Source organism: Eschrichtius robustus, chromosome 18 (genome assembly GCF_028021215.1).
Source record: "Eschrichtius robustus isolate mEscRob2 chromosome 18, mEscRob2.pri, whole genome shotgun sequence".
Taxonomy (NCBI): domain Eukaryota; kingdom Metazoa; phylum Chordata; class Mammalia; order Artiodactyla; family Eschrichtiidae; genus Eschrichtius; species Eschrichtius robustus.
The window spans coordinates 51,968,214-51,987,177 of record NC_090841.1 but is presented as its reverse complement, the minus strand read 5'-3'; the positions used below and the strand labels follow the sequence as shown (position 1 = coordinate 51,987,177).

Here is an 18,964-nt window from a genome sequence, read left to right as displayed (position 1 = left end):
AGTTCTGTGAAAAATGCCAGTGGTAGTTTGATAGGGATTGCATTGAATCTGTAGATTGCTTTGGGTAGTAGAGAAAGTTTTTAGGAGAGTAAATCTTAAGATTTCTCATCACAAGGAAAAGGTATTTTTAGTTTCGTTTCTATATGAGATGACAGATGTTCACTAAACCTATTGTGGTAATCATTTCACAGTATAAGTCGAACCTTTATTCTGTACATTTGAAACTCATACCGTCACATATAAAAATTATATCTCAATAAGACTGAAAAAAATTTTTAAATGTGTTTTTCAGCTCCACTACACATGAGTATAGATAGATAAATAAAGTCAAAAGTGCAGTAGGTTCTGTAATAGAAGTGTCTACTGGGTAGAGTGAGCCACAAAGGAGGAGATGTTCCATTTGAACTGGAGGTGGGTGGCGTGGAATATACTAGAAGCAGGAAGCTCAGCCAGGATCCTACTCATTGCAGGTGACCTGGGGAGGGGTGGGTGTAGGAGCTGGACAGGAGTAGAAGTGGAGGTTGTAAGGAAGGCACCGATCTGAAAAAGAAGATTCTTATCATCAGAAAAGCTGCTGCTCTGTAGCATTTATTATGTGCCAGACACTGTGCCAAGCACTTTCCATATAACTCAAGGAACCCACATAACAGGAGGTGTTACTAGCCCCTCTTTCCACAGGAGGAGAATGAGGCAGAGAGTGAGTGATTGAGCAACTGGTCAAGGCCATAGCGCTAGTAAGCGGTAGAGTCAGGATCTGGGCTTGGGCAGGCTGCAGACTGTGAGCTCTCCCCTGCGGCTCTGAGACCACGTGGCAGGTCTGCTCACTGTTTGCATGTGGGTGTGTGGGTGTCCGAGAGAAGGAAGGCTCAGAGTTCATCATCTTAGAAACTGGCACGCTCATCTTTCCAACTGACCTCAAGTGCAGAGACAGTGGTATCATTACTAATGCTTACTCTAATATAAAAGACAACATTCAATATTTCTAGTAAGCCAAGGCCATTTATTTAAGCAAATGCAAAGAATGACATGAGTGTTATTTATCTGTTCCAATACCGTATGCAAGAAATGATGGGTATTTCTGAATTTAATTGTCATGCATCTTTCAGTGCCCCCCATCCCATACAGCTCATAACTCACACAATCTTTGCCCTTCTGAACTGTAATAAAATGCCTTCGCCATAGTATGTCATCTTTATCTGCAGTTAAAACGGAATAAGTGGGCTTCCCTGGTGGCGCAGTGGTTGGGAATCTGCCTGCCAGTGCACAGGACACGGGTTCGAGCCCTGGTCTGGGAGGATCCCACATGCCGCGGAGCGACTAGGCCCGTGAGCCACAATTGCTGAGCCTGCGCGTCTGGAGCCTGTGCTCCGCAACAAGAGAGGCCGCGATGGTGAGAGGCCCGCGCACCGCGATGAAGAGTGGCCCCCACGTGCCGCAACTGGAGAAAGCCCTCGCACAGAAACGAAGACCCAACACAGCCAAAAATAAATAAATAAATAAATTTTAAAGAAAAACAAACAAACACACACACACACAAAAAAAAAAAACGGAATAAGTATCTATGGGTTAAAAACCACATTTTAATTCTTTTCCAGTTCTCATCTCCATGAACTGTAGAATAAAATAACAAAAATGACTAGAGATGGTTGAAATATGAATCTGTGGGTTAATTTCTGTGTCCTATTTCTAAAGTAAGCCAGAAAGTATTCATATTAAAGATTTCATTTCCAAAAAAATGTACATCTTCTTAAAAGGTTACAAACCATTGACATATAATTGTTTATATGTCTAAAATTATTTTTAAAGTAAAAAAGACTTCCAGTTTATAAACTTCATGTGCTATTCCTTCAAAGCCTTATTTATTCTCCCTGAAAGCACTCAGCAAACCACGGATGCAATAAAAAACAAATGTCCTAAATGCAAGATGGAATCCAGGCAATGGCTCTTAGTCTGGGGCGTATGATATATGGACTCAAGGCATAACATAAGCTATTTGTATTCTTTATTTACAGTCACTTAATTGCTTTAGAAGCTAAAGGTAATTTTTGACTGATGTAGAATACCTGGGGGAACAGTTTTGGAGCATTTTAAAAGCTATTCACAGCCAGGGTCTGAGTGTCTTCTTCGGGAGGATGTCCCATCCTGGCTCAAGAGTGTCCCCACCGTTCTTATCCCTATTATTTCTGCCCTCATTTTATACTCAGACCACAGCTATGGCGTTAACCGTTTGTGAGTGAGGCTCCGTGCTGTCACACTGACTCTGCTTCGTGGGCTCGATCATGGGATGCAGAGCCTTCTGGGAGAAGACCCCAACACGCAGCTGGCTCACCAGGGGGACTGGCTCTCTCCTCTGGCATCCCCCCCATTGAGTCATGCTCAGCATGTTATCAGGCAAACCAGTAATCCATGCACCAACGTGAAGGTTCTGTTGATTTCTTTCTCCAGCCTGTCCGTTTGGCTGTGAGCTTGATGACTCAGACACGGTTGGCTCCCTGTTACGGAAGCAGGTGACGCTTCCGCGTGCTGACAGGCACTCTTCCTGAAGCAGTTGCCTTCCACAGCCTCCGAGCCTCTCCTGTCCCCTCATTCAGTGCCCTGGGAGAGAGGAGACCCTAACCAGCATCTGGTACCACCAGAGAAAACCAGTTCACAGAGACTGTGCTTCCCGTGTCCACTGAGTCCCCTACTGCAACTTGTTGGGAAATCTCAAGAGATTAATTCTGGTAAAGCGCTCTGGATGCTTTTTACAGACCAGAGCCTCACAGGCCTTTATTCCGTCGTCATCATCATTATCATCACCACTATCTCCAGTTAGAGAGCAAACATTTATTAAAGACCTAATTCTAAGTGATTTTCTATTTGATACTGAATCAAAACTTAAACAGTCTAGATTCCTTCTGTCTAGGATTGTAACCTCAGGTAAACCCATCAGTATGGCCACAAATGTATAGGTATTCGAGAAAGATGAAACCAGCCTGCTGGCAGCCAGCATGGGGAGCACACTTACAAAGTGGACCCCTGATTGGCGTATCAGAAGAGCTTTTAGGTATCTCAAAGAAAAGGAGGCAGTTCGCTTTTCTCCGGTTAGCATTCAGTGGAATGGTGAGAGTAGAGTTCACCTTTGCTGAGTCTCAGTGGTCCAGGAGAGTGTGGGGTGGGTGGGTGTACTGGGGGTTCTATGTGCTCAGCTTTACGGAGAGTAGGATTGAACTGATTGTGAGATTTGGCCAGCTGCACCTGAGATGGGTGGAAAGAGCCCAGCTTCCAGGTCCAGGCCTGGTTTTGAGTCACAGCCCTGTTACCTGTTAGCTGTACGATCCAGGGCAAATCATGCAACCGGAGATTCTCAGCCTCATTTTATTCATCTGTAAAACGGGAATAAGAACGTGTACCCTGTCTGATGTATTTGAGGTCCCTGGCATGGACCACAAAGAGTGATTACTGTTATCTCGGTACATAAGAAGGGACAAAACAAGTAATATCATCTGGAGGACCCGCATGAAAAATCCTGGAGGCTTGGATTTCAGTATGAATACACGTTTCCTAAAGATGGCATAACCCCCGGCTTAAAATCTAGCTTTTGTGCTGCATGTCGATCCACAATCTAAAGAAGAAGAAACTGTGCTTTTATTTTTAGACTCTCAAAGCCCCGTTTTACAATGAGTTAACGGGACGGTTTCTGCCACAGGCGGGGGAATTCACCTGCTTTCACACTGGCGTTTGAACAGCGCCCGTGGAGGCAGTAGGGCAGGGGCCTCTGCAGTTGTGGGTTAGCTGAAAGCCCTCCATGCTCCATCTCTGCATTTCGTCTGCTAAGGCTGAACCACAGCTTCCCTTTTCTAGGTTTCCGCATGTTTCCGCTGTAGCTGCAGGCTTCCCAGACTGCAAGAAGGAGGCCCTGGGAGGCAGAGGGCTCTTTCTCTGTGCCTGGGGACTGAGCTGAGTTCTGTTGCTGTTCCCCTGCATCCAGAGCTGGCACCGCTCGATAAGGACAGGTCCTTGGAGGAGCCAATGAGATACCTCGTGAAGACTGTGGGCAGAACAGATGAAAACTGCACAATTTCTGATTCAGAAAACCCTTGGATGGACATTCTCAAATTTTTCCACTCCAGGACCCTCTCTACCTTCTTTCTCTTCTCATCCCTTGCACCAGGAGACTGTCACGAGGAGTAGAGTCATTGGGAGCCTTGAATTCTAGTCCTGGCTCTGCCTTTGTGTAACTGTGGGTTCCCACTGCCCCACCAAGCTAGTGTTTGCATCAGTAAGTGATGAAGGTGGACAGAGATTCCTTTCTGTTGAAATTGAACCCTAAGGGCATTTAGAACCTCCCGCAAATCCCCCCTCCGCCGCCACGGTGGCCCACATTCCTGTTGCACAGAACCAGGGCTCTGCTTGAGTCTCTGCTCCCCTGACCCAGCCCAGAGCCTGGCTGTTTGCCACTCACCTTCTGTGTGGAGCAGAGATGGTGCTGAGAGGAGTTGGAGCCTGTTGCAAACCCCTGGTGGGGAGGATGGGGCAGCGGAAAGTTTGCGCTCATTTCTATTTGCCTGATGGAAATTAAACCGGGTTGCTGGGAGCCAGAAACCATGCCATAAGCACGATTTCCGGGGCAGGAGTCAGGGAGCTCTACTCCCTGAAAATTCCACTGCTCTGCTTCAGGATTTTTGCATGAAAGCTTTCAACGCTTGAGTGCTTAGCTAAAGCTTGGCGCTGTTGCTCAGCCGCTGGCCTTCCTGTTGAACTGGCCAGGCTGCCAAAAGCGGCTCATTGTGTTTTGAGGCAGTGAGGTTTGGTTAAACCTGTGATCTCATTCTCACACTTTCCTCCTCACAGTCCGCACTTGAACCACAAATCTGGTGCCTGAGGTGGGGCTGAAGAGGCTGAAATGAAAGCTGGGTCAACACGTGGGTGATGCAAGAATGGATTAAGAGACATGTTATAAGAAACATCTCATTAATGTGGCAACTTCATTATCTGGATATTCCAGATGAAACCTCCAGAATGGCTTGCTCCCTTGAATATAGATACAACTAAAGACAGTGAGGAGATTTTGTGACACATGCCTGGTGCCCAGCGAAATACTTAATGGAGATAAACATGCAAAGTATGGCCTGTAAAAAACTTTTCTAAATGGTTTCTTAGAAACGGCTGCCATCCACAGCCCTTACCATGTGAAACGGCAGATGGAGTCGCATATTCCCCACGGGAGTGAGGACGTGTGTAGAGATTTCCTTTTTACTCCAGTGCATTTGTTACTGAGACAGAGGAAGGATCACGGAACTTGATGCCTTTGCTCATTACTGCTCAAGACTCAATTCAGCCCAAATTGATTCTGTTAGAGAAGTGAACTTAGATGGTTCCTTTAATGAGGCAGGAAGGGAAAATTCCATTTTCTGCCTGGGCTCAAGGCAGCCTGCCCGAGGGCTGAGAGGTCCGGATGTGGTGCCCGCCACCGACTTGGATTCAAGCGGAACAGAATCAGCAGACCTGGAAGCTCAACCCTAACTTGGAAACAGATGCCATTAAAGCAGAACAGAATCCACTCTGAGCAAACTGCCACCACAGCTTGCATGGCCACCATCTGCGGTAGTAATGTCCCCACCATCATATCTCCCTGCTTCTTCTGGTACCCTTCCCATATGAATAGTGCCGCCTGGTTTGGGAGGCTGTGAGCTATAAATAATGGTGTTAGCATCCTCGCTCAAGTCTGGAGCAGAATTCTCTACTCTAGGATTGGTCCCAGCAAAGGGAGAAGTAGGTGGTTGTCTTCATCTGCCCTCCCCCTCGTTCTCTTTCCTCCCTCTAGTCAGTTCTGTCCTCCCAATCCCCACCCTCTCTCTCGTCATCTGCGGCTTGCTTGCCTTGCCGACTGCACCTAAGAGGCCAGCTTGGAGCAATGAGCTTCTGCGTCCCAATCCAGTGGAGTTTGCACTTTGAAAGAGAGCCCCGGGGAGAGAGCAGTGCTTATTCCTGAAGAATGGACTTTCGAACAGTGGCTTAGCAGGTGCCCCGCTTACTAGCTCCTGGGCCAATGAGATACTTCTATACAAGGCTGCCTCTAGATGCCTGTCCTTCAGATCAGACCCTCTAGGTCATTTGCTATGCAATCGGGGGTAGGGTTGGCACTGACACTAATTAATTTTAATCCTGTCTTCAGAGTAGCAGCACCCAAAAACGGGAACTCTTGGCATTCAGCTGACTGCCCTGGGGACAATTTCTTCAGACATTTCTATAGTTTAATTCAACCTCTGTTTTTAGCACAGGGTTCAGACGTTGTACTAACTATAGGGCATTGGGTGTCTTAGCTCAGCTTGCTGTAACAAAATACCACAGACTGTGTGGCTTAAACAATAGATATTTGTTTCTTATCGTTCTGGAGGCTGGAAGTCCAAGATCAAGGTGCTGGCTGATTTGGTTCCTGGTAAGGACTCAATGCCTGTCTTGCAGACAGCTGCCTTCTTGTAGTGTTATGTCCTCACATGGCAGAGAGAGAAAGAGAGGGAGAGGGAGCAGGTCAGGGGGAGGGGGAGTCTCTCTTTGGTCTCTTCTTATAAGGGCACTAATCCTATCATGAGGATGGGCAGTGATCCCACCCTCATGACCTCATCTAAACCTAATCATCTCCCAAAAGCTCCACCTCCAAAGACCATCACATTGAGGGTTAGAGCTTTAACAAATGAGTTTTGGGGGACACATTCAATCCATAACACTGGGCAAATCACATAACAGCTCTGGACCTCAGTTTCTTTATCTGCGAAACACAGATAATGACAGGACCTACTCATAGCGTGGTTTTAGGGACTGGATGAGATGGTGTGTGCAAAACACCTGAAACTTGGTAAAGATGTAGTCACTGGTAGCTCTTTTCTTTCTTCCATCTTAGCAATGTTTTCCAGTAGTCTGGCATGTCAGCTCAAGTACCTTAGAATCATAAAAATTTAGAGCAGAAAGGAACCCTGGAAATGATCTCATCTAGCTCTCTCACTTTTTAGATAAGGAACTGAGAATGAAAGTGTGAAAAACAGGCTTCCCAGAGCTTTAGTGGCTGCACAAGGTCAAGAATCCAGGTATTCTGAATCCCAGTCTATTGTTATTTCAACAACTTCCTTGTGCCTCAGGTACTGGTTGTTATTTTAGTTACAAAATCTGCCATTTCAGACTTCCTTTGGCAAGGAATTTGTGCTTATGAAGTAATTTTAATAAAAAGAATATTTGTCTCTTAGAAGAAAGTTGAATACCTGAGGATTTGCAGATGCGACCATCAAATGAGTAGCACTTGCATCAAAAACAGGCCAAATATATTCTTCTCTAAGGAAAACTAACACTAGTTCTTCTAAGCAGAGGTGACAACTTGAATAAAAATATCACCATTGTCCTTGAGATCGTCTATTGGCAATATTAACCTTAGAAATAAGACATTTCACATACAATCAACATGAGGCTCAAGAACCTTGTTTGACCTTATCAGTATTATGAAGAATGAGAAAGAGTATGACATCCAGGTTTAGGTGGGGGAGTAAAGGACAGGTGAGTGTGGGATGCAGGGAATCAAGAGAGATCAACTTTGGCATTGACATTTCAGGCTGTCTCCTGGGAAGGCAAAAGGTACCCATCTTCCCCGACTTGATGCATGGACTCCTGGAGACAGGTGTGTTCCTGTTGTGCTGATGAATGGACCTGAAGTCATATAATCTGAATCCTCAGGCTAGCTCCAAGGCTAGGCTCACAAAGTGAACTTCTGCTTTCAGTCTGTGTTCCGTGTTGTATTCATAACTGCAGAGGCTGGGCTGGCTTGAGGAGACATGCATGAAGATCCTGAATGCTACATGGCTCAGTGTAAGTGCACGTGCTGGCCTTTTTGTTTATCCCTCAATCTCCCATGAGCTTAAATCCTCAAGAGATGAATTCACCTGTGTGTGCTAACAACGTGAAATATCAGAGCCTCCAAAGGGGAGGACTTGGAGAAAGCACCAAGGGAATGTAACTTTGTGGGGTCATTTGGCCCTAAGCCTGGCAGCTCTCCTGGTGACACATCTAACCTTCTTTCAAGCTTCGTTTGATGTAATCAGGGCAATTATTTATATGCATACAATGTAATTGAACTACATTTCGTCCAGCTACGTCAAAGCTTAACTTCATCCTATTTTCCTCATTTCAGCTCTTGCTCTACCTTCTCCTCCCAATTCCTGTTTTTCATTTCAGAGGCTGCTTATGGGTCTACTCATTGTTGAAACAATCTGAGAAAGTGCAGTGGGGCTTATCACCTGCTTGTGTTACTTGTGTGTGATACAGTCTTGTCCTGGATGAAATGAAATGCTTTATTACCCTATTTCCTCAGGGATGAGTCATTTCTGGGTGTGTTTCCAAGAAACAGTCAATTTAATAACAAAAGTATTTGTCTTTATGTAATGTGTAATATAAGAATATTTGTCTTAATATTTTACTTTATGGTCGTGCCTCATGCAGGGAGAGAATATGACACAGGATATCCTACCAGATGAGGGGAAAGAATCCAAACCATGAGAGTGCTGATAACAAAGATAACAGAAGATGGCTTTTTTGATAGTAACAACAATAATAGTATCCTTCTATATATGTATATCATTTCACATCTATTATGGTGTTTGACCTTCATGACAAATTTGTGAGGCCACTGGGAAGGCTACACTGTCTGCCTTATTTATGCAAGTGGGAACTGGAGAATGCTTAGTTTTGAATGAGTGTTCTGTTTGTGGTGGGCAGTGATGCCACATACGTAGTACAGGAGGTTTTGAAAATTCAGGCTACTACTGATTTGGAACCTAGATTCGCTCACAGACCCATCTGCTATATAACGATCACTGCCTCCTACCAATGCCCATAACCAGAATCACATCATCTACCTACCAGCGAGAAATTAGTTTATTAATTACTATTGTTGAGTGCCTATTATGTGCAGGTCCCCCTCCTGGATTCTAGAGAAAGATTTATAGACACGATGCTTGCTTTGGAGGTCACAGTTGGTGGTAATATTAACACTAAGGAGAGCTTCCTTTCACTGAAGTAATCAGCACTGTTCTAGGTGTGGAGTTACAAAGATAAATTAGACATAATCCACATCTTCTAGGAACTCATGCTTGATGTTGAAGATGGAAGGATGAATAAGATATTGTTCCTATACTTAAAGGGTACAATCAAGTAAATGCTAATAGATATAAATAATAATACCTGCTAGTCATTGAGGATCTACTGTGTACCAGGCACTGTGCTAAATGCTTTGATTCTACCCCTTAAACATTATGCTTTGCAACTCTATTCTAATATTTAATTGGGGCTAGCGATCCCAATTACAGAGAAGGGTTTGGGGTCAGAGAGGTAAAGTGAGCTGATGTTGATCACCTGGGCAGAATGTTATGGAAAAGGGATCAAGCTCAGTCTGACTCTAAAGCTTACCCTGTTTCTTCTGTACAATAATATAGAAGCCTGTTGTTTAGTAAAGTTTTATCATCAGTAAGGAACAAGTTCTCTTATACCAGCTGTATTGTTTCAGAAGCTCTAGTGATAGACAGTATAGGAAAGCACACAGGCCCCATGGTGGGCAACTCAGAAAGAAGGTGCATATTAATTAAGATAGGTTCATTGCTGTAACAAACAAATCTGAGTAAAGAATGTAGAATGGCTCAAATACAATAGAAGTTTACTTCTCACTTATGTAACACCCTAGTGTTTGATTGGAGGCTCCTAGTGGTGATTCAGAGACCCAGGCTCCTTCTGTCTTGTGGCTCTGCTGTCCTCCCCATGTGGCTTCCAAAGTGGTTGTGTTTGTTGCATCAGACTAGTGGATGGAGAAAGAACACGGATTACTGTGCATGGGAGTTTCATGGGCCAGACCTGTGAGTGCCACTCAGCCCTCACAATCCACTAATTAGAATTCAATTTTGTGGCTCTAACTAACTACGAGGGAGCTGGGAAGGGAGGTCCAGCTGTGTGCCCAGGAAAGAAGAGGGAAATGACTACTGATCTCTGCCACAAGATGGTCTTGCTGCACCTCAGTACCAAAAAGCATAACTAACTCGGCAGCACCAGTGTGTCCTATGAAAGAGAACATGCTATTTTGGTTATAGCCTCAGCATAGTGGTCCAGAAGTTCTGGCTGGAGGATTTTGTGGAGAAAAGTAAGGAAGAGGTTTCTGAAGGAGAGAGAAGGAAAGGTGAGGACGGGAGAGATTCAGCACCACTCACATTTCTAGAGTCCTCCCCTCATCTACAAATTTACGCACTCTTATTGGCATTTAATTGGTGATGTTTCTGCATCTGACCCAGCATCTCAGCGGGGCATGGGGAGTGTCTTCTTGAGTAGATTGCTGTGGACTGTACAGAGTGATGGAAGGCCAATGGGACCTGGGCTCTCATTTTACGACCTAACGTTCACTTGGCCTTTCAGGATCAGACACACAGGACTCGGCAGTCAGCAGGTTAGGGTGACAGAGGGATGAAGAAGTTGATCATTGGAGCAAAAACAGAACACATTATTTTTCCTTTTCCCCAGATTTCTTTCCCTCATTTCTCTTCACTGAACATGAATCTTCTCTGAGAAAATAATTGTGCAGGTCTCATACCTCATGGATTCCCCCTCCATCATCCAAGTTATGGAAAATGTCACCTAGGGGCATGCTGTACAGAAGCTCCATGGGGAGAAGAGTTACAGCGCCAGCCCCTGGGCACAGCCAGGAAGGGGTGACATTATTTGGGTCCCTTTTGCTTCTCCTTTCATTATGTGTCCCAGAAAGGTGCCTTCCTCTCTCTCTTGACTGGAAAAGTATCTGATGAAAGAATCTCTATAAATTCTTAGCTGTTATGTGGGGGTGGGTATTGCATTGTGCCGAGCAGCTCTTCACACATCTTCAGAACAAATCCCCAGTGACAGGATTTCTTGCTCCTCAGTGACCTGCTGGTGGTTAGAGCCTGGACAGAGCCTTCTAGGTGCTCTCCAAAAGCTATAAGTGTCTTGAGATTCATATTCTTGAGATCAGTTTTTTTTTTTTCTTCCAGTGACATTCAGTGATTTTATCCGAGCCCTGAGTCGGGTTTATTTTCCTATATACATGGAACAAATCACTGAATAAATGTGAAAAAGTTCTCTGCTACTCCAAATCATTTCCTTTATAGGTCTGAAATTCTCATCTTTAGACAATGTACTGAGTTAAGCACCTGGTAAATTATGATTATTCAGTGGAAGTGGTGCTAGAGTTGGAGCATTTGATCTACACTCAACAATGAATCCAGAGGTTCTTAACATTTTTGTGTTCTAGGCATTAACAGATTGACAGCACACTGCAAGAGATTGAGGGTCTCCCAACAGCACAACAGGCAAGCAACGATTACAGTGCAATTGCTATCGCAGTGTAGTGATGCTTCATGGTGTCCAGGAAAGCCTTCCCCTTTCTCACACTGCTCACTAGTTTGCTCCAGTGGTGTTCATTTTGGTGGACTTACTGCTTGCCCTTCTCTCATATACTTACAAGGCAAAATTCTTTTGTGTTCTAGTGAGCAGTCTTTATTTGGATCCAGATAGATTATGTTTCTCACCTCTTATTCACAGCAAATTGTCTTCTACTCTATAAAATTTAAATTAAAATATGACAGTACATCCATGTAAGGCCCACAGTGACTGAGAACCAGTTCAAGAAAGGGTTGAATATACAAAGAGGAACACGGAATAGCTAAGCAGTAGCACAAGGCTACTTTGTACTATAGAGGGTGTTGTGGGTTGATTGTGTCTCCCAAAAAGATATGTTGAAGTCTTAACCCGCAGTACTTGTGAATGTGACCTTATTTGGGAATAGAGCCTTTGCCAATGTAATCAAGTAAAGATGAGGTCATCCTGGATTATGGTGGGGCCTTAATTCAATGACTGGTGTCCTTATAAGAGGAAGCAGGTTTGTACACAGGGACACAGAGACACACAGGGAGAGTGCCATGTGGCTGCAAGCCAAGGAACGCCGAAGGAGTGGCAGCAAGCACCAGAAGACAGGAGAGGGGCATGGAACGGATTCTCCCTTGGAGCCTCCAGAAGGAACCAACCCTGCCAACACCTTGATTTCAACGTCTAGACGTTGAAGACTCCAGAGCTGTGAAAGAAAAATATTCTGTTGCTTTAAGCTACTCAGTTTGTTATGCTTTGTTATGACAGCCCTATAGGAAACTAACACTTAGGGTGATATTGAAATGTCTTCTCCTGTGCTACAGGTGTGCCTGGTATTCATGGAAACCCTGGAAATGTCTGCTGGTGGGAAAATGATTTTGGTGTAATACTGCTCCCTCTTAGAGCTAAGACAACCAACCCTCTCTTTCTCTCTCTCCCTTCCCTCCTTCCTTCTCTATTTCTCCTAACATCTTAAAGGTCACTCACTGGTAAAAGCATCACAATGATACATGTAGTTTCTTTAAAAATGTGTGTTGACAGAGGCCTATGTTTTTCTCTTTCTTCTTCAAATGCTGAAATTTTTAGTGAGCCCTTTCTTGTCAATACTGCAGGGCTTCAATCAAATAGCACTTGAAGTCTTTCAAAGGCCTACAAGATTGAAAAAGATCCCAGCCTGTTAGAATGGGGAATAATAGGTTTCACACACCCTCCTGATTCCTATAAATATCTCTCTTCCCTTTCTGACTAGAACTCTGAAAGAGAAGGGGACCTGTGCTCAGAGGAGATGCGGGGGGCTTGGCAGTACAGGGCAGCAGGAAGGAGAGGAACTGGCATTTTGTGGATTATATCGATTTACTGATTATCCCAGAACCGTCTGTTGAATCCAGGGTGCCTGTTAAAGTCACCCCAGCAGTCCCACTGTTGCCTTTGATATTTAGAATTGAGGAGGTTGAGGTAAACCCAGTCCAATTAAGCATGTGGTACTTTAATCAAATAAGGATTAAGGGCAAGCAAAGACAATAATAGTACCTTTACTGATTTCTGGGAGATAATTAAATCAGACTTACAGCACAGGGAGAGAAAGGGTATTATAAGTTTATAAAGGAGAAGACCTTAAATTCTGCAACATTAAGTTAATGCTCTGCATCAACAAAGTGAAGAAATCCCCTCTTTGCTGGGTGATGTAGGGGAATCAGGATAGTAAGTAGCTATTAAAAGAGATAGCAAGGGTGAACAATGAAATGCCCTCAGCCATTTGAGTATAATAATCTACACATATATTGAATAGTTGGATGAAATGTTCTTTAAACTTGCTGCATAAAGTACAAACTTTTTCAACACAGGGAGATGACTCATCTCTTCACTATTGGAATTCTCACTGAAAACCCCTGTTGACAATTTTAATTGATATTCCATTGGAGGTACTAATGAAATTTCAGAACATATCGCTAGATATATGTGTGTGTGTGTGATGCCTGAAAAAGACGTTTTCTCAGCTCTTGTCATTTCCCTGGAGAGAGCTCATGGTAGCCTTCCTGCTTGGAAATTCAACTTCCCTGGATCCTCTTTACTCATCGATCAACTGGATGCATCTATCCATATATACTAATTGCCCCAAATGTAAATAATATACTTAATGTGTGTTCCTACTCAGTGTTTATTTCATCAGTAACTGTAATGGTCAGAGTCCTTGGGTTGTAGGCAACAGAAACTGACTTTGGGCAATTTAAGAAGGGAATCTCCTGGAAATTGACCAGGAGCTCAGCAAATCAACTGGAAAGCTGAGAACAGGGTTTGGCAATAGTCATTACTTAAGGTTGCTCTGAAGGGCTGAGAATGTTTCCAGACAAGGAACAGCCATGTCAGGGGACCATAGCTGGAAAGAATGATTTCAAGAGTTTCCTCCATCCCAGCATCTCTCACATAAGATGTAAATCCTGGAAGACAGCAGCTGATTCCCTGGGCTTCTGACTCTTCTGAGAAAGTGTAAGGAGTGCTGTTTTATTTGACGTTTCTAGTGGGAGGCAGGCACTGGATTTACTGTTCCACTAAAACAATACTACTGGAAAGATGTAATTCTCCAAAAGAAAATTTGTATTTTATAGAAAGGATAAGTGGATACCGAGCTGCCAAAAATATTAAACACACATGCACACAACTATCTACTGAAATAGTTTATACCTATGTATTTACATTTGATTTATTTTATATATATGCATTTGTGTATATACACAGATATTTGCCACTTTTTAATAGTATCTTGCAATGGTAGTGCTTAATTAATACTTCACAATCAAAGTTTTACAGATTTGATGTAGATTTTTGAAGGCTATGAAACACTCCTTTGACGATTCTCTTCTGGAAATGATTTTCCCTAATCTGAATGACTTCTTTAGGGTCTAGCAGAGAAGGAATGAGGGTAATGTATTGAATCAAAAGCACATCTGTTGATTTATGGGGTGCTTCAGTAGTGACTTGGAGATGAACAGATCGTTAATTTGATAACTGTTGAAAAGGTAGATGGAAACACATAGAGAGAGAGGGGTTGAAATTACTGGACCACTGGCCTTTTAACATATGCAGGAAAGGGATCAAAAGCGTGGAGGGGTATGGCTTATGATACAAAGCAGGTGGTTGGAAAGGAAGAGGAGAACGAATATGTAATCATCTAGTCTAGGTCATTTTTAAGACTTGTGAAGCTAAACTAAAAATTATCAGATTTTATACTTGACGAGTATATCTTTTGTCTTGATTTTGTTCCTATAAGAAAGAGTTAGTTGTTGTTTAGCTATATGGGTAAACATCTTCATCAAATTCAATATAGATACTAAAATTTTATGTAATTAAAAAAGTAGGGTTATCACATTAAAATTATAGACAAATACAGTTGAGTTCTCTTTTTTAAAAAAGTGGTTGCTATTAAATGATAGTCTAGCATTTTGAAAACTGACATCTGTGATCAAAAAAACTGAGTCTAAGTTGTTATATTTTGAATCGAGTTTTTGTCGGTGTCTTGACCCATAAGCACTGATACACACTGTCTGCAAACTAAGTGTTTTCAGTAGAAGAGAGTAGCCATTAACTACTAGTAGAAGTTACTAATAGAGTTAAATGTTATTTATTCGGCTGTACCAAAAGAAATGTGCTTTTCTCTATGTAATTTCCTTTTAAATCCAGTAAAGTTGTGGCTTTATTTTTTCACAATTCTGCCATGCTGGTGTTCAGTTGAGGTTAGTCTCTTTTGTTTTCCTTAGTTCTCCAATGGTGGGTATTACTTTATTCCCTCCAAGGCTGACTGTGTATGTAAGAATGACAGGATGGTCTACACTGGAGACCAGCTTTTGCTTTACTGAGATGGGGCTATATGAGCTTGTCAACCATATTAAGCCTAAAACAGGAAATGGAAGGTAATGTATTTCGTTTCCAAGGTGAAAAGTAAACAGATTCCACATCACTATAATTTCCTTAAGGAAAGAATCTTTAGCCATGGCTTTCACATATTTTGGGTAGTCTTAAAATCAGCAATGCATATATAGAAATGTGAGAAGCTCCAGCAAAATCTTAAGCAAGTGTTCTTAACATGGGATTAGTAGTCACCTGGGACCTGCAGGAGGTCTGATGGAGAAACTGTTGGACCAGAAGAAGAAGTAGATCATAAGAGAGAGCTTGTACTAGAGAAAGATAAGGTGGGGTGCTATACTTGGGGGAGGGGTGGGCTGGGCTTCTTTCTCTCAGTTCCTTATATCATCCCACTCCCTCTGTGCTCCCTCCCACTCCTCCCAAATCCCTTAGAAATCTTCATCCATGGGGGTGGTTGCTATAGATGAACTTAAAGGCTTTTCTTCTATTATTCTTACAAAGTCTCCCTGCAGTAGGCTAATATTATCACCATTTTACAGATGAAGGAACATATGTCACTAGCCCACAGTTATAAAGAAAATGGCAAAGCAGAGATTAGAAAATTGTTCTGTGCGTAATTACCTGAAAATGATTCACGATATTCATGTGATTAATCCCAGAGTAAGTGGTGTGAAGGTTCAGAAATATCTGGAAAATTGCACAGCCCCCCAAGGATTCTTTTTTCTAAAACAGTTTCAGTGAGAAAATTCCCAGTGATCTCAGAAAATGAGAAAGAAAAAAATATGTCCTCCCCACACTGGTACATTAAAAAAAAAAAAATGTTTTAATACCTTAATCCAGAGAGGGTGGAACATTGGGTACTCCTGTCTTGAGACCCAGTATTTTGTAAGGTCCTATATACTTGCTGGAAATATGTATCTAGAGTCAGGTTTCTGTAGCAAAGAACAGAAGGAGGCATGGCCACTAGCAGGTGCTAAGATAACCTTGCAGTGTTCATGCATTATCAGAGCATGTGATGGCTTCTCATCACTGAAGCCAAGATTAGGGTTGGCTGCCGGGCAGTGCCCTGGGGATGTATCCTTCAGGACACATGTTTGCAACCTTCTTAGGATCCTTCTTCTCTTTTGACTTTTGCTTGTGTCACTTGTCAAAATCTAGGGCAAGTAAAAGCAGAAGTTAATTTTGTTATATTAGATCTCAGAGAAGAGAGGCTATAATAAACACTGAAGACTACCACGATGAATACTTAGCATGGTATCCTGATTCAATGATTGATTTATTTCCTATTTTAACTCCATCTGGCACTTATGTGAGCTTCATCAAGTCATACGTCTCCAAGCCTCAGTGATCTCATCTGTAAAATGGAACCCTTCTTCCTGGGTCTTGACAGGGTGTTTTGAAGGATAACTGAGTTAAGATAGGTAAAGGTACTATACACAGTAGAAGCTGGGTCTATACTGAATACTTTGGTCTGACCTACAATTATAACCCAGGTCTTTCAGACCAGGTCTGAATTCTGCCTTTTGGAATTACATGTTAGAATTACCTATCTAAATAACAATGTAGAAATGTGCAGACAGAGCACCTAGTGTTTGGAACTCAGATCTGTGGTTTTCATAGTTGGTCATTACTTCAATCTCTCCCAGTTTGTGTGATTGCCACAGAATCACTGAAAAATGGTACCTCATGTTCTCTGTTTGTAAAAGCATGACTTACCCACCTAGGGCTTAATAAATTGAAAGTTTTACTGCTTAGAAAATAATCAGGTGTTGAGAAGCACAAATTGTACCATCATTTTCTGAAGGTTAATAGGCTTTTTCTCTTTCTGTTTTTTCCTCCACAACATTACCATCTAACATGAGGCCACTTCTCCAGATGAAGGAGAGATTGAAGTGTCACACCAGCATGATCAATTAGAGGATGGAGAAAAGAGGCATTTGCTACCTGACCTTAATCTCCTGGGCAAGAATGACTGAATGGGGAAGGCCGAATACAGAGAGACTCAAAGGTGGAGGAAATCAGCAGAGTGTCATTTAAAGAGACACAAAGCAGTATGAATGTTGACTCATGACAAAATGGACATCCTCAGGGTAAATGCTTATTGGGATGTATACTGGTTCACTTATTTGTTTAATTCGGAGTGACTGCAAAATGAATATAAACACCTTTAACAAAAGCAGTGTGGTAGAAAAGGAAGCAGGTACATTTTTCGAAACGTCTAGATTTTGTATCACTTAACTTGCTTAACCGAAGTGACAAGGAGAAAGATATGGGAGCTGTAGGATGTTCTATGAAGAAGACAGAGGAGATATGACTAAGAAGGGAATATGATAGCTGACTTCCTCTATTTAAAGGCTTGTCATTGGAAGAAGGATTAGACATATTTTGGTGGGAATGGCAGAGTGGAGGGGTATGAGGACTTGGCTTTGACTTAGTGTTAAGGAATGGCTTCCCGATATTTGGAACTTGACCATTATCGGAGCAACCATGCTTAGCTTCCCATTTCTGGGTCGATGGATAACCATGGGTGTAGAGGGATTCTTGCATTAAACAAGATGACCTCAATCACCCCTTAATAGGCCTGTTCCGGAGCTTTAAATCACACTGGAGAGGTCTAAAATGATTCTGAAACTTCTTTAAGAGAAGAACTGAATGAACTTTGGAGCTGCTCAGGCTTTGATAGAATTAGTCCTTCTTGGCAGCATGCATGTATGTTGTAGGCCTGGGAATGGTTGCTGGTCTGCTTCAGTTATGGACAGCTGGTGTTAGCCAAGGGATGTACTGGATTAGTCGTCCCTAGTAACAGTCATATGAGGTGTTCCTCCCTGGATTATTAGGTGATATCTTTTATGTTTACACTTTCAGTTTTATATTTATTTTTCTTTTCCATTCAAGCACAACTTAATGTAAAAGCATTGTGGTTGGGAATCTGCTTCCCAAAATAAACCACTTATTTTTTTCCAGAATCCATTTTGTTGTTTCTATTTGTGGAGTTCAATCGTGAGACGTCAATTTATCGTAGCTGTGGAAAACTAGCAGAAGGTCCAGAGAAAAGCCATGGAAACGATGAATAACTAGGAAGATGGAATTCAACCTTGTATCCTGGAGAGGTAAGGTTGAGGATAACATTTACACTTGTTTGCATGCCTATTTTCCTAGCACAGACGCTCAGATACCTATGTGTTGATCAACTTATGTACAATTGTGGTCTTCTAGTTTATGGAGGCTACTGTAGAGGATGTTTTCTATCGAGACACGGGCATGATCAAGATGGTTACATAGTAGGTGCCCTAAATTTAACAAATATTTATTGGATTAACTTGAATTCAATGTTAGTTTCAATATAAGCGTCACACTGATAGTGAAGGTCATTAAACTTTAAGATGTGTTCTCAAGGAACACTGTGGCATCTTCATTTGAGAACATCTTTTAAATTGGTTAGCTAATTATCTGTTTAGAATAAAAGCAGAGGAACAATTCTGAGCACTTCATAAGGGCTCATACAGTTCTTGATTTCACTTGTGTGCTTTGCTTCTATGTAAGCAAAGCGCTAAATCTACAGCACTAACTCTATAACTCAGGGGTAAAATAACGCGTACATAAGACGACTAGGTAGAAAGAATCTTCTCATCTGAAATCTTGATTCTTCTCTAATCACAAAGTATATGATAGTCCTAGTTCTGCACTATCAAATTTTCTA

At 42.5% G+C, this 18,964-nt stretch overlaps 1 long non-coding RNA gene across 1 annotated transcript in view; it reads left to right on the top strand.

Moving 5' to 3' along the window:
• The window catches only part of LOC137752007 (uncharacterized), a 44,121-nt gene extending 25,753 nt beyond the window's left edge, over positions 1–18,368 (top strand). Inside the window, exons 2-3 of the long non-coding RNA XR_011071021.1 lie at positions 17,127–17,354; positions 18,229–18,368. This is a non-coding gene — a long non-coding RNA (uncharacterized lncRNA). The remainder of the gene's footprint in view (positions 1–17,126; positions 17,355–18,228) is intronic.
• Positions 18,369–18,964: the final 596 nt, after the last annotated feature.